Source organism: Littorina saxatilis, linkage group LG4 (genome assembly GCF_037325665.1).
Source record: "Littorina saxatilis isolate snail1 linkage group LG4, US_GU_Lsax_2.0, whole genome shotgun sequence".
NCBI lineage: Eukaryota > Metazoa > Mollusca > Gastropoda > Littorinimorpha > Littorinidae > Littorina > Littorina saxatilis.
Window position 1 is genome coordinate 2,764,674 of NC_090248.1, and position 12,500 is coordinate 2,777,173.

Sequence of the window (12,500 nt, forward strand, 5' to 3'; positions counted from 1 at the left end):
CCCCACAACGAGGGGGGGGGGGGGGGGTTTCTAGGGTTTCCGGACCCCCCCCCCAGCCAAAAAATAAAAATATTGAATGAGGTATGCATTTCTTTATTATACATTGAGTTTCAATTTTTGGGGTATTAATCAGTGACAAAATCTGCTGCCTGAAACTGGTAATGATCATCCTCAGAATGCACCAGATTGCACCATTTTGCATCCTTTTTTCAAAATTTTCCGGGGGGGCATGCCCCCGGACCCCCCTAGCAAGCTAGGCGCTTCGCGCCGTCGGCTCGGCGCTTAGCGCCTTCACACCCATATCTTCACAATATACTTTTGAAACAAGAAGAGCAAACGCTCGATCGAGTCACTTTCGCAGTTCTGAATATTATATGAGGCATCAGATGGACAGGAAGAAATTGCTATTCACAACACAATACAGATGTAAATAATTTGATGTAAAGAATAATCCTATAAAGTTTGAATCAAATCCGATGAATAGTTTCAGAGATATGATATTTCAATTTTTTTCCTTCAAGACATACCTGTGACCTTGAAAAAGGTCAAAGGTCACCAAAGCAGACGTCAAAGTGTAGAGGTCACTGGGAGTCACGTTCACATAAAATTTGAGCCCGGTCACTTTTATAGTTTCCGAGAAAAGCCCAACGTTAAGTTGTGTGTTGCCGAACAGAAAAGGCTAGTTATCTCCCTTGTTTTTTCTGATAACGTTCGTAAAAGGCTACAGATGTAAATACTTTGATGTAAAGAATAATCCTACAAAGTTTCAATCACATCCGATGAACTTTGTCAAAGATATAAAATGTCTAATTTTTCCTTTGACGCTGACCTGTGACCTTGAAAAAGGTCAAAGGTCAACGAAACCATCGTTAAAGTGTAGAGGTCATTGGACTGGTCACGACTAAACAAAATATGAGCCGGATCGCTTTGATAGTTTCCGAGAAAAGTCCAACGTTAAGGTGGTGTCTACGGACGGCCGGCCGGACGGCCGGCCGGACGGCCGGCCGGACAGACTAACACTGACCGATTACATAGAGTCACTTTTTCTCAAGTGACTCAAAAAAACCAGTCATAAAATGAACTGATCCGCCCCTGCTGCCAGGGGAGACATCCCCCTGGGCCACCACTGGCAACCCCCCCCCCCCCCCCTCCTCTTCGCCTAGTCCGGCCCTGAGTTAAAGGATAAGGATACGATAAGGATAAGATTTTATATAGTCCTGTGAGGTTGCCCTCATGGAAATTCGGGCTGCTTTCTCCATGGGGAAAGCGAGCTGCCATACAGTATACGGCGATACCCACACATTTTGTTTCCTGCATGCGTGTATTCATGTTTCCGAGCCCTGACACTTTCGCAGTGAACTTGGGTTCTTTATCGTGTGCATGCGGCCACCGAAGAGAGTCTGCACGATGTTGACTCTGGGAAATAAATCCCTCGCCGAACGTGGGGATCGAACCCACGCCGATTGCGACAACTGGTTTTGAAGACAGCGCCGCAACCGACTGACCTATTTCCCGCCCGCTCGAAACGCTTAGTAAAATGGTCTGCAGGGAAATTTTGAAACAATACCTTTTTTATGTTAAATTTAACGTTTGCCAAAATAATTCTTCATGTAGGATCAAGTGCAAAGTTCTTGGTTTGACCTGAAGTTGACTGAAGTTTGCTGTGTGTACAATATTGTTTCATTTTAAATAATTTGAGAGAGAGAGAGAAAGAGAGAGAGAGAGAGAGAGAGAGAGAGAGAGAGAGAGAGAGAGACAGAGAGAGACAGAGAGAGACAGAGAGAGACAGAGAGAGCGTTGTGGCATACAAGCATTACAAACAAGTGTTTTTTCACCCATGCAGAGAGGCACCCCTATTCTAATCACATCATATACACGGACATTCACACACACACACACACACACACACACACACACACACACACACACACACACACACACACACACAATATGAGATTTTTAAAAAAAGGTTATAGAATATGTACACATCGAATGCTTAACAGAGAGAGAGAGAGAGAGAGAGAGAGAGAGAGAGAGAGAGAGAGAGAGAGAGAGAGAGAGAGAGAGAGAGAGAGAGAGAGAGAGAGAGAGAGAGAGACTGAGAGAGAGAGAGAGATCATAATTAACTTTATTACGTCAGGATAAAGGTTTTAGGCTTAGCCTCATCTTCCAACCTGTCCTTGCAGGCCCCCTGACCCCCACAAGGGGCTCTGCCCCTTGACCCCGCCAGGGAGAACATCCCCCTGGACCACCACTGGCAACCCCCCCCCCCCCCCCCCCTCTCTCCTCTTTGCCTAGTCCGCCCTGCCTTGGAACATATACAGAGAATAATTGTAAACGTAAGCAAAAGACTGCACACACACACACACGCACGCACGCACACGCACATGCCGCACTCACGCCCACATGCATGCACACACACAAACCGCTGACAATCGCTTACCGAAACACACACACACACACACACACACACACACACACACACATATACCCCCACATCCCCCCCACACACACATCCCCCATACACACACATACTGCGTAAACTCACACACCATCTCACACACACACACACACACACACACACACACACACACACACACACACTTGTGTGCGTTGCATATCTATGCACATGCTAAAATGAACAGAGCAGTACCTAAAAGGAACTGTAACTCATAAAATTGAATAGCTAGTAAAAACATTTAAGTTTTGGTTGAGTATATATATACATAAAATATTGGACTAGCAAAGTCATCAAACACAAGACCAAACAAAAACAAAAACAAACTGAGCCGGCTACTTTCGATACGAAGAAAGGGTTAGCATGCGAGAGTTATGTCCCTTTAAAATCGAAGAGGAGACCACTCCGAAGTAAATCAAGGGACAGCACTAGTAACTGATTTTCAACGAACGAACTTCAACTCACAAGAAAGAGTTTGCACCAGGGAGATTGGAAAAAAGCGGGCTACAACATCACGAAAGGAACCCACCAAGAGAGTGTAACCATAATTCAGAGAGCAGAAGATGGATCTGGACTGAGAAGTAAGCCTTCAAGAGTTTTCCACGTAATCGTATCCAGATTCGCTCAGGAGTTATCGAGTGATTTCAACTGTAACTGCCAAGTCATCGACTATCGAGTGAGGAGTACGTATAATTATTCTTTACAGCTCCCACAACTCTTTTTCACTATCACTGTCACTACCCGTATCCGACTATTTTTGAGATTTGCAAAGTTTATACCATTGTGAGAATCTGAATCTGATACAATTACAGTGACCATTGGGCCGTCTGGTTGGTTTTTTTCTCTTTGAGTTTGAGTTTGATGTTTTTACTTTGAGTTTTACTTGTTTGTTGATTCTATCTGGATCTGGCTGCCCCACATAGTGGTGTTCGTGGGGAGTACGTGACAGAAGCGGACTATTTCGTTAACTGTTTACTTGTAAATTCCCATTTTGAAAACATGTATACATGACTTTTTCAGATTAAAAATCTGTCGGCAATGTGGAAAAGAGGTTGAACTGGTAACAGGAACAGTGAGCTGGTTGATCAACTTGATGGCATGGCTGTACCAAATCATTCAATTGGAACGGAACCGACAAAAACACCAATGTTTCCATTCTTCTTTGTGCTGAAAGTTTACACTGACAGGGACAACAAGTAAGTGACATTTTAAACTCTTGTCTTAAAGCCATATGTACTCGATGACTATACACGCTAATTGCTTTACCAACAGCTGGAGACATGCTAAATTAAGTTCCCTGCAAGATATTGTGGTCTAGGACCCCTTAAATGTTGAGATATTTGAATTTTTATTTTGATCTAGATCGTCCTATTTATAGATTTGCCAACAGAGGGAACGTTGACGCAAGGGAAATAACTCCGCGTCTTTGTTGACATCCTCACTTTTTCAGAGGCTAGAACAAGCTGTAATGCATGTATATGGTCCGCGCATGGCGACATATCGTCATTACATGGTCTTATGGTGCGTTTGACATCGATTATGGGCAAACTACACTTTGTAAACACGGGAGCGCGTACATATGCATTTAAATTACCCGTACCACTTGTATAACTATAACACACACACTGACACACACACACACACACACACTGACACACACACACATATTTAAACATCAAGTTTTTCTGTTCACTTTCAGTGATGGACGGCCTATCTGGTGGCCTGTAATTATTCCAGTGTCTTGGGGGCACAAGAGGCAAAACTGTTTGATGTTACTTTTTGTGTTTTTATTTCTGCATGCTTTATTTGGATTACTAGAAAACCTCTTTTTATTCCTTTGTGCAAATCTATTTGACCTTTATTCTTTTACTTTTAGTGAAAAACAAAACTGCCTGAGTTGGTGGAGAAGCTTCTGGACTCCAGGTCAAAAAAACAGTCGGCAGGGTGATGACAGATGGCTGTACCAATGAGTCATTCAGATAGAAAAGGAAGCAGACACCAAGGATTCCATTCTCTGTGCTGAAATTGTGAAAAGTTGTACTCTTTAACCAGTAAGTAAATTATTAACAACAAATTATAAAATTTCATTTCAAATTTAATGTAATTTGCAATACGGTACTAGCATAGCTGAATTTGGTATTTATGATCCACTTTTGTGTAATGTTTGCAACACACACACATACATTCAAATATAAACTGCGTCTGAATCAGTGATGGACATTTCTTGTTTGATTCACTGTCTTGGAGTTTGATCAAATTTTCAAACAAATTTTGCTTTTCTTGGGTGTGTGTTTGTTTTTGTTTAGCCCTTAATTGTGATGCACAGACAGACACACACACTTAAAGACACACTCACTTTTAGGACCTTGCTTTTTTCATATTTTCTGTGAATAACCTTTGTGAATCATCAATCAACGGCCTTTTTAAGACACCCAGGGGTCCTTTTTAAGGCCTATTTTTCTCAGATATTTTGAGGTCTAACAAGGGGAGTTCCACTGTATGAGCAAGCCTTAGTTCTATGTTTAAGTATAACAATGGGTGAAGTGCATCTGACTTTATATTTGTCATATCATTTTAAAAGCCCCTAAAAAGTTTTGTTGATCATCATTCTAAAAATACAGTCATGAAATTTCTGGCTGGATACTCAGTCCTCTCTTGTGTTACAGATGCTGTGAAGCGACAGGAGGTGCTCCTTCAGCAGATAAGGACAACAACAAAGAGTTTTGTATCACTTTATGGAACTTGTTATATCTTTCAGGGTCCTAAATGGAGGGTTTCACTGGAGCAGTGACTGTTGGACAACAAGTGCAGGGTGTGTTTGGACCTCCTGGATCAACATGTGTGCAGAACTGCTTAGGGCTTGAACTTCATGGGTGTGTGTAGGAAATTTCATATTAGATTTTGATATTAACATATTCCTGTGGTGCTATATAATTTAAATTATATGAGTAAATGAATATGTCTGTATGAATGTACGTATTTGCTGTGTCATTGTGGCATAGATATATAGACCTATAGCAATAACAAGACATACATGCTGTGAATATATGCTTTTATGCTCTCCTTGTACAAATCTGAATTAACTGAAATTTTTCTTAATGGCCAAGCACAGCCAGCTCTTTTCGACCTTTACATAGGGCCACAGTCAGAGATTGTAGAGTACACAGAGACCATTCATACTTCTTTGCGCTAAGGTAGGACTGCAGGTTATGTTTTTATCACGGCTTTGTCAACATACTGTCATTTCTGTCCGGCTGACAGTGCTGCAAACATTCATTGGATTGAAAATGTGTTTGTTATTGTTTGTGAACATCCTTTTTTAAAAGACCTGGAAAAAAGCCCCAGAACAGATTATATAATACATAATAATATGTAATTGAATTTAAATTTTCTTTTCAAATCAGTGTCTTTTTACAAACTAGCCTTTGTTATTTTTGTGAGTTTAAGTCAGATATCAACACATACTGAATGCATAGTTCAGTCTTAGAGTGGGAGAATGTTTGAGGCTTAAATTGCTTTTGACAACAACAAAAGTTCCCGGTTGAATCGAGAAGCTCCCCCAAAATAATTTTATTACACATGCCTAAAGCCAGCATAGTGCAAGCAGATTTATTTGTGTATGTGCTTGTATGTACAAAGACAGATAATTTGTACAAGTGTTGGCTCTTCATTTTTAATTATTTTTTCAGGATCCTTGGGGGGTTCCACTGTATCTGTGACTTTAGGACAACATATCGAGTTCTGGTGGTTTTTTGACCTAATGGATCAACATATGTGCAGACCTGCTGAGTGCTTGAGGTAAATTGGTGCATTTAGATATATATTGTTTTGCCTACCTGAGAGATACCACCCATGTGTCATGATGTGATAAATGAACCATCTCTTCACAGGCGTGTCTATCATGTAAATGAGGTTGGTTCAAACAACATGTCTGTCAGGGATGTCATTTTCCATTGCTTATGCAAAATCTCCGAGACAAACTTCATTCTCAAAACACTCGCGAGAAAATGGCAAGCCCAAACGTGTTACGAGAATGACTTTGCATCTGTGACTTTGTAATCATGAGCAGTGGAATATATAAGGTCCCTGCCAGACCAGCTTGCCATGACCTCAATGATATGCCCATATGTGCGTGTATGGTTTAGTTACTACATGGGTTATCCCTCCGGTACGTAGGAATTGAAAACAGAATACTTCATGGCTTGCTGTGTGGCACCAGATTTACACTTACTGCTTTTCAAATATTGAAATATTCACGACGGGCGCATTGTACACGCAAGCACAAGACCAAGTGCGCACGGAAAAGATCCTGTAAACCATGTGGGAGTTCGGTGGGTTATAGAAACACGAAAATACCCAGCATGCCTCCCCCGAAATTGGCGTATGCTGCCTGAATGGCGGCCATACACGTAAAAATCCACATGAGTGAACATGGGAGTCTTAAGCCCATGAACGAAGAAACAGAAGGAGAAAAAATATTCACCTTTACTTGTGTGAACAGCTCAGATCATGGGTAATTTTAACACCTTCACATTTAAATGCTTATTTTATAGCCATCCATTGAATTGAGAAGAAAACAAAGCATACTAAACTGCTAAGCATGAATCAAACAATAAGAAAATAAAAAGAACCAACAGCATCGTTTTGTATGTGTGGGTAGTAAACACGTTTTATTTACAAAACACGGCGGAAAATGGCGACAAATTTGTTGCACAGCGACAGGTCACTTTCTTCAACCAAGGCCAGTACTTTCATACATGACAAAGGAAAGCAAATATGGCCTGAATAATAAAGTTATAGTGTTCCTTTGCGTGTCTGAGTGATAAACTGTTTTAACCAACTATCTTCTGAAACGTAATTGCACTCAGCAGATTTGTCTTCCGCTCATAACTTTCGTGTCACACGGTCTTTGCGACAAAGAGATAGATCTCATTCTCGCAGAAAATCATTGACAACACAGACCAGTCATTTTTAGCATTGCATTTGGGAAGGGCTACTATTATAGTGTGTTTTAAGAAAGAAAAACATTACAGTATCGGCAGAACACGACCAAATGAGTTTTCGTGTCACAGCGTTATGGGCGTGAGATTGTGTTCTCACACTGTAGCAAAATCATTGACAACACAGACAAGTCAGTTTTAGCATAGACATTGGGAAAGGCTATACTATTATAGTGTGTTTTAGGAAAGAAAAACATTATAGTATCAGCAGAACACGACCAAATCATGACAAATGAGTTTGCGCTTTGGGCGTTATGGGCGTTTTTTCACACTGCAGATCATATCTCAAAAACTACGGAGTGGATCTTTATGAAATTTGATATGGATATTTTTGACTGGATTTTCTCATAGAAGGTTTTTCCGTTTATTGATAGGACAGTTTGATGACGTCATATTTTACCGTTTGCCAAAAGGTCGAGGCAGCACTTTCACAGTTACAGTTTTTCATCAATTTGATCGAATTTCTTATCACACAATCTCAGATCTAGGCCGGATTATGGGATTGCATTTCAGTTTGGTCACTTAAAGTTTTGTTATTGAAATGTTTGTTTGAAATATGTCATTTTTTCAAATTTTTAAAAACTAATATTTGAAACAAAAAATTTATATTGGTGTATTCCCTATTGCGTCCTGTATCTAAAACTATATAGTTTTGTTGTTTTGTATTGATAATTATGCTTAAAAATGAAGAAAACCGATAAATAACCACTATCTTTATTTATGAAAAAAGACACTTAAAAACAACTTCTATTTATTCCTTACCATTTTCTGATTCCAAATATATATAGTTTCATGGTGTTTGACGTTGAAAATAGGCTAAAACTTAACAAACTCGGATCGTTGAATGGAAATTATACTTCCAAGCTCCGTGCAGCTGACAACATGATAAAAACACGTCATTTCAAGTGTGGAACACGCTCATGACGTCATACTGAAAGGTGATGAATTATGGCTTCACCTTGCGATGTTTCATTTCAAACATGGTAACATTTTTAAAGGGGTTTCTTTCTCAGATTTCTGTTTGCCCTCTGTCTGTCTCTCTATGTCTCCGTCTGTCTGACTGATTCAATTAAATGTGTAATTACTTAGTTTTGCAAAAGTCAAACTAAGTAGGATATACCTAATTGATTCAGGTCTCTAAATTCTTATTGTAAAATTGTGAGTTTTATTCAAAACAAATTTAATTGGTGTTTTAAACTCAATAATGGGGCATGCTGTGATGAGTAGAAGAATGTGTGCTTACGAGCAGAAAAAGCCCATCAAAGTCAAGAATCGTGTTTTTCTTTTTCTATTTTCACCTTGTAGCTTCATACAGACACTAAGCAACAGTGTAGTTCCACTTCCAGTGCAATATCTTGTACTTTAATTTTGACCATCTGTGTAACACTTTATTGACCCATGATCTGAGCTGTTCACTTCTGTAAACCCAGTAACACACAGTAGACTATGTAGTGTTCTCTATTTGTATCATTGAAACGCTTCTGTCCCGTCAATCACACTTTAAATTGCCTTATATTTTGGATGACATATGCCACCCTTTTGGTATTCCACTGATAATAGTTTAATGTTTTAGCTAAATAGTTTCAGCTAATCGCTATGGAGTATGCAAACACTGGAATTATATGCGATGAAACACTCAAGCTGCTTTCTCTTGCTTACAGCTGAGAGCAGCACTGTAGCTCAGTGACTGTCGGGTGGAGGATCCAATTCTGCCTGTTTCCGACATAATGGATCAACATGAGTGCAGACCTGCTGAGCGCCTTATCTTCTTGGGTGTGTATAGATGTATATACATTAAAGGCACAGTAAGCCTCCCGTAAACCATCACAGAGCTCCCCGAGCGTCTACATACAGTACAAGCATACTTCCATTTGAACGCTCACCGAACGGGAACATCCTGGCTGCTTTCTGTCGAGCGTGAAAAATTTTCAAAGAATTTATTTTCGTGGACTTGGTCCTCTACAACAATGGCGCCTCGTTTTGGTGCTGGACGGCTGTTATGAATATTCAATACCGGAAATCACGCCCGGACAGTAAGCCTCCCGTAAACCATCACAGATACTGTCAGGCTTTTACACACAGTACAAACACCCTTCCATTTGAACGCTCACCAAACGGGAATATCCTAGGTGCCCTACGTAAAGAGCGAGCAATTTTTAAAGAATTAATTTTGCCGATTGAACTCAGGTCAAAAATGAGTTACTTCCCTTCGGGTCTCATTCTATCGATGTAAACTGGCGATAGCCGTGGATCGATGATTATCAGAATGTTTTTGGACCGTGATGCGTTTTTGCGCTAGACCTAACTTTTAAAATCTAAATAATAAATTGACAGCTTGTCACACAAACATTCTTTAATCATAAAAGAATTCTTTTTTCATCAAGACAAGATCAGTACAATTCGAAGTTGTGAAAGTTTGAAAAAAGAAAAGCCCAGAAGCAGGGTCACGCAAGGGTCGTAGCAGACGGCGGTTTATGCATATATCACCGTTCCTCTCAACAGTCAAAAACCATTGCTAGAGTTTTGGTGAACCACAGCCGTTTGTTTCGTGCATAAAAACGTGCTATTGTAGATAAGCTCACATGGAGTCGCATTCAAATGACTAACTGACGACTACATTGTGAAAAAAGGGAAACTGGATCACACTGGTTCATGATGGCTCAGGGGTAAGATAAACCACGCAAAAATAAATTATTTGAAAATTGTTCGCTCTTTATGGAGGGCACCTAGGATGTTCTCAATCGGTGAGTGTTTAAATGAAAGGGTGTTTGTACTGTAGTCTGTGTGTAAAAGCCTGACCGTATCTGTGATGGTTTACGGGAGGCTTACTGTGCCTTCAATTGTATTCATAAATTCACACACACACACACACACACACACACACACACACACACACACACACACACACACACACACACACACACACACACACACACACATACTGACAAAGACATTCATGCCTGCACACACGCAAGGACAAACATACACGCACCAGCACGTTTCAAACCCCCACCACCTCAGTCGGTGCAGCTGTTTCGGAGCCTTTAGTCATCATAATACACACACAGACGGACACAACTTTTAAAAGTTAGATATATGCACTAAAAGCCACGGCACTTTAAGTTAGGTTTCATTATCATTCTCTTAAAGTTTGGCCCTCTTTGCTTCAGTCTGCATGCTTTCTCATAGTCATACTGCTGTGTCATTGCAGGTTTCATTCCATGCTCTGGTGTGGGTGTCATAAGCAAGAGAGCCTCCTGTTCACTTCCAGCAGATGACTGCATGGTGAAGGACCTTGATACCACTTACAGACGTCAAAGCACCTAGCTAGATGCCATTGGAGAACAACCAAAACTATTCAGCGGGTGCCATCGGCGAACATAAATACAAGTTACAGAACAGGAAAGCAGATATCACTGGCAAAGGGAACCGGACAGCAGCTACAATATGAATAAACTTAATCAGATGCCTGTAGCAAATAATCTGGACACCAATCACAAATCAAACAGATGTGGAGGACAGAGAACATTTCATGTGATTAGTGCCACATATATAACCCTGTTTTGAAAAAAAGGGACATAACGCCACACTATATACTTTCTGGTTGCTTGCTGAAAACTCTCCATTGGACATTTAGTGAGTTTTGACTCACCAGGTCAGGAGAATGTCACTGATGGGGAGCATAATTAGGCTGACTTACAATGGGTAGACAGAATTGAACATTGTTGTTTTCTTGCATGGTTTTCGGGATAGACTTTACAAAGTTAACATACTGCTATGGTTTGATCAATTTCAAACATGACCACATTTGGCATTTTTTCAAAACCACATTTTTGACAAATATCAAGGATGTGTTGCGAAAGCATGTGTTCTTATTTTTCTGAAATGTTTTGAAAGCTAGATTTTTGATACTTTACAGGCTATTGAAGTTGGATGACCTGTAGATGTGACCCATGTAAAATTGACCCTCATAAACTTTTAAGTTCACAGAAAATAATAATAATAACAGAGAAATGGTATTATTTTGAATGTGTTTGAAGCAAGATCGTTGTAACTCAATAACCCCCCGCGGGTTAGGGGGAAGAATCTACCCGATACTCCCCAGCATGCCGTAAGAGGCGACTAACGGATTATGTTTCTCCTTTTACCCTTGTTAAGTGTTTCTTGTATAGAATATAGTCAATTTTTGTAAAGATTTTAGTCAAGCAGTATGTAATAAATGTTAAGTCCTTTGTACTGGAAACTTGCATTCTCCCAGTAAGGTCATATATGGTACTACGTTGCAAGCCCCGGCCTGAAGCAAATTTTTGATTAGTGCTTTTGTGAACAAGAAACAATTGACAAGTGGCTCTATTCCATCTCCCCCCTTTCCCCATCGCGATATAACCTTGAATGGTTGAAAACGACGTTAAACACCAAATAAAGAAAGAAAGTAACTCAATAACTTTATCTGTGTAAGGTCACACACATACAGGGTTAGATGACATCAAGTCAGCTTGATAGTTTGCATTATTCAAGTTCAGATTGGGGTAGAGTTCCGGTCAATAATAGGGACAATCATTGTCTCCTTTGATTGTTCACAGAGTTTTCATGTACTGATGTAGGCATGGTCACTTTCAAAGCTAATCATAGAAATTTAACTTGGCTGTAGGGGAGATAATTTTGATAAAATATGTGTTGTGCTAAAGATGAATTCCCACAAAGAAGAGTGCTATAATAAATCTGTTTTGTGCATTTTATTGTTACTTGTTCTGGTTAACAGGGTTATAAAAAATTGCATTAAAACTGTTTCTGCATTGGGACATTTACCAAAAATCAACAGCTTGGTTACTCACTGTGCAAGATGGACACCTTATTTAAAATTATTATTTAATTGTGTCTTTTACATGTAAGTGGATATTTTAAAATGTTCTTACATAAGTTTGACTATTAATGCTCTGCCAAAAAATGAAAATAAAATTTAAAACATGTGATGAACCTTTACTTTCCTACCAAATGTGACAGATTGACTGCAGCGAGTGGCCTGATCGTGCACACACACA

The 12,500-nt window shown here is 39.9% G+C and overlaps 1 protein-coding gene and 2 long non-coding RNA genes across 4 annotated transcripts in view; 1 reads left to right on the forward strand and 2 right to left on the reverse strand.

The window, feature by feature from the left end:
• LOC138963771 (uncharacterized) overlaps positions 1 to 12,500 on the reverse strand; it is a 58,717-nt gene that overhangs the window by 22,678 nt on the left and 23,539 nt on the right. The window lies entirely within an intron of this gene.
• The window catches only part of LOC138963521 (uncharacterized), a 41,126-nt gene that overhangs the window by 15,524 nt on the left and 13,102 nt on the right, over positions 1 to 12,500 (reverse strand). The gene's annotated exons all lie outside the window — the stretch shown is intronic.
• Positions 2,590 to 12,428, forward strand: LOC138963769 (uncharacterized). 2 transcript variants are annotated; one of them, XR_011454895.1, is made up of 7 exons: positions 2,590 to 3,141; positions 3,479 to 3,654; positions 4,335 to 4,509; positions 5,217 to 5,331; positions 6,148 to 6,256; positions 9,120 to 9,231; positions 10,670 to 12,428. It is a non-coding gene; the product is annotated as an uncharacterized lncRNA (long non-coding RNA). The 2 variants fall into 2 exon arrangements; XR_011454896.1 differs by having other exon boundaries at positions 2,592 to 3,039.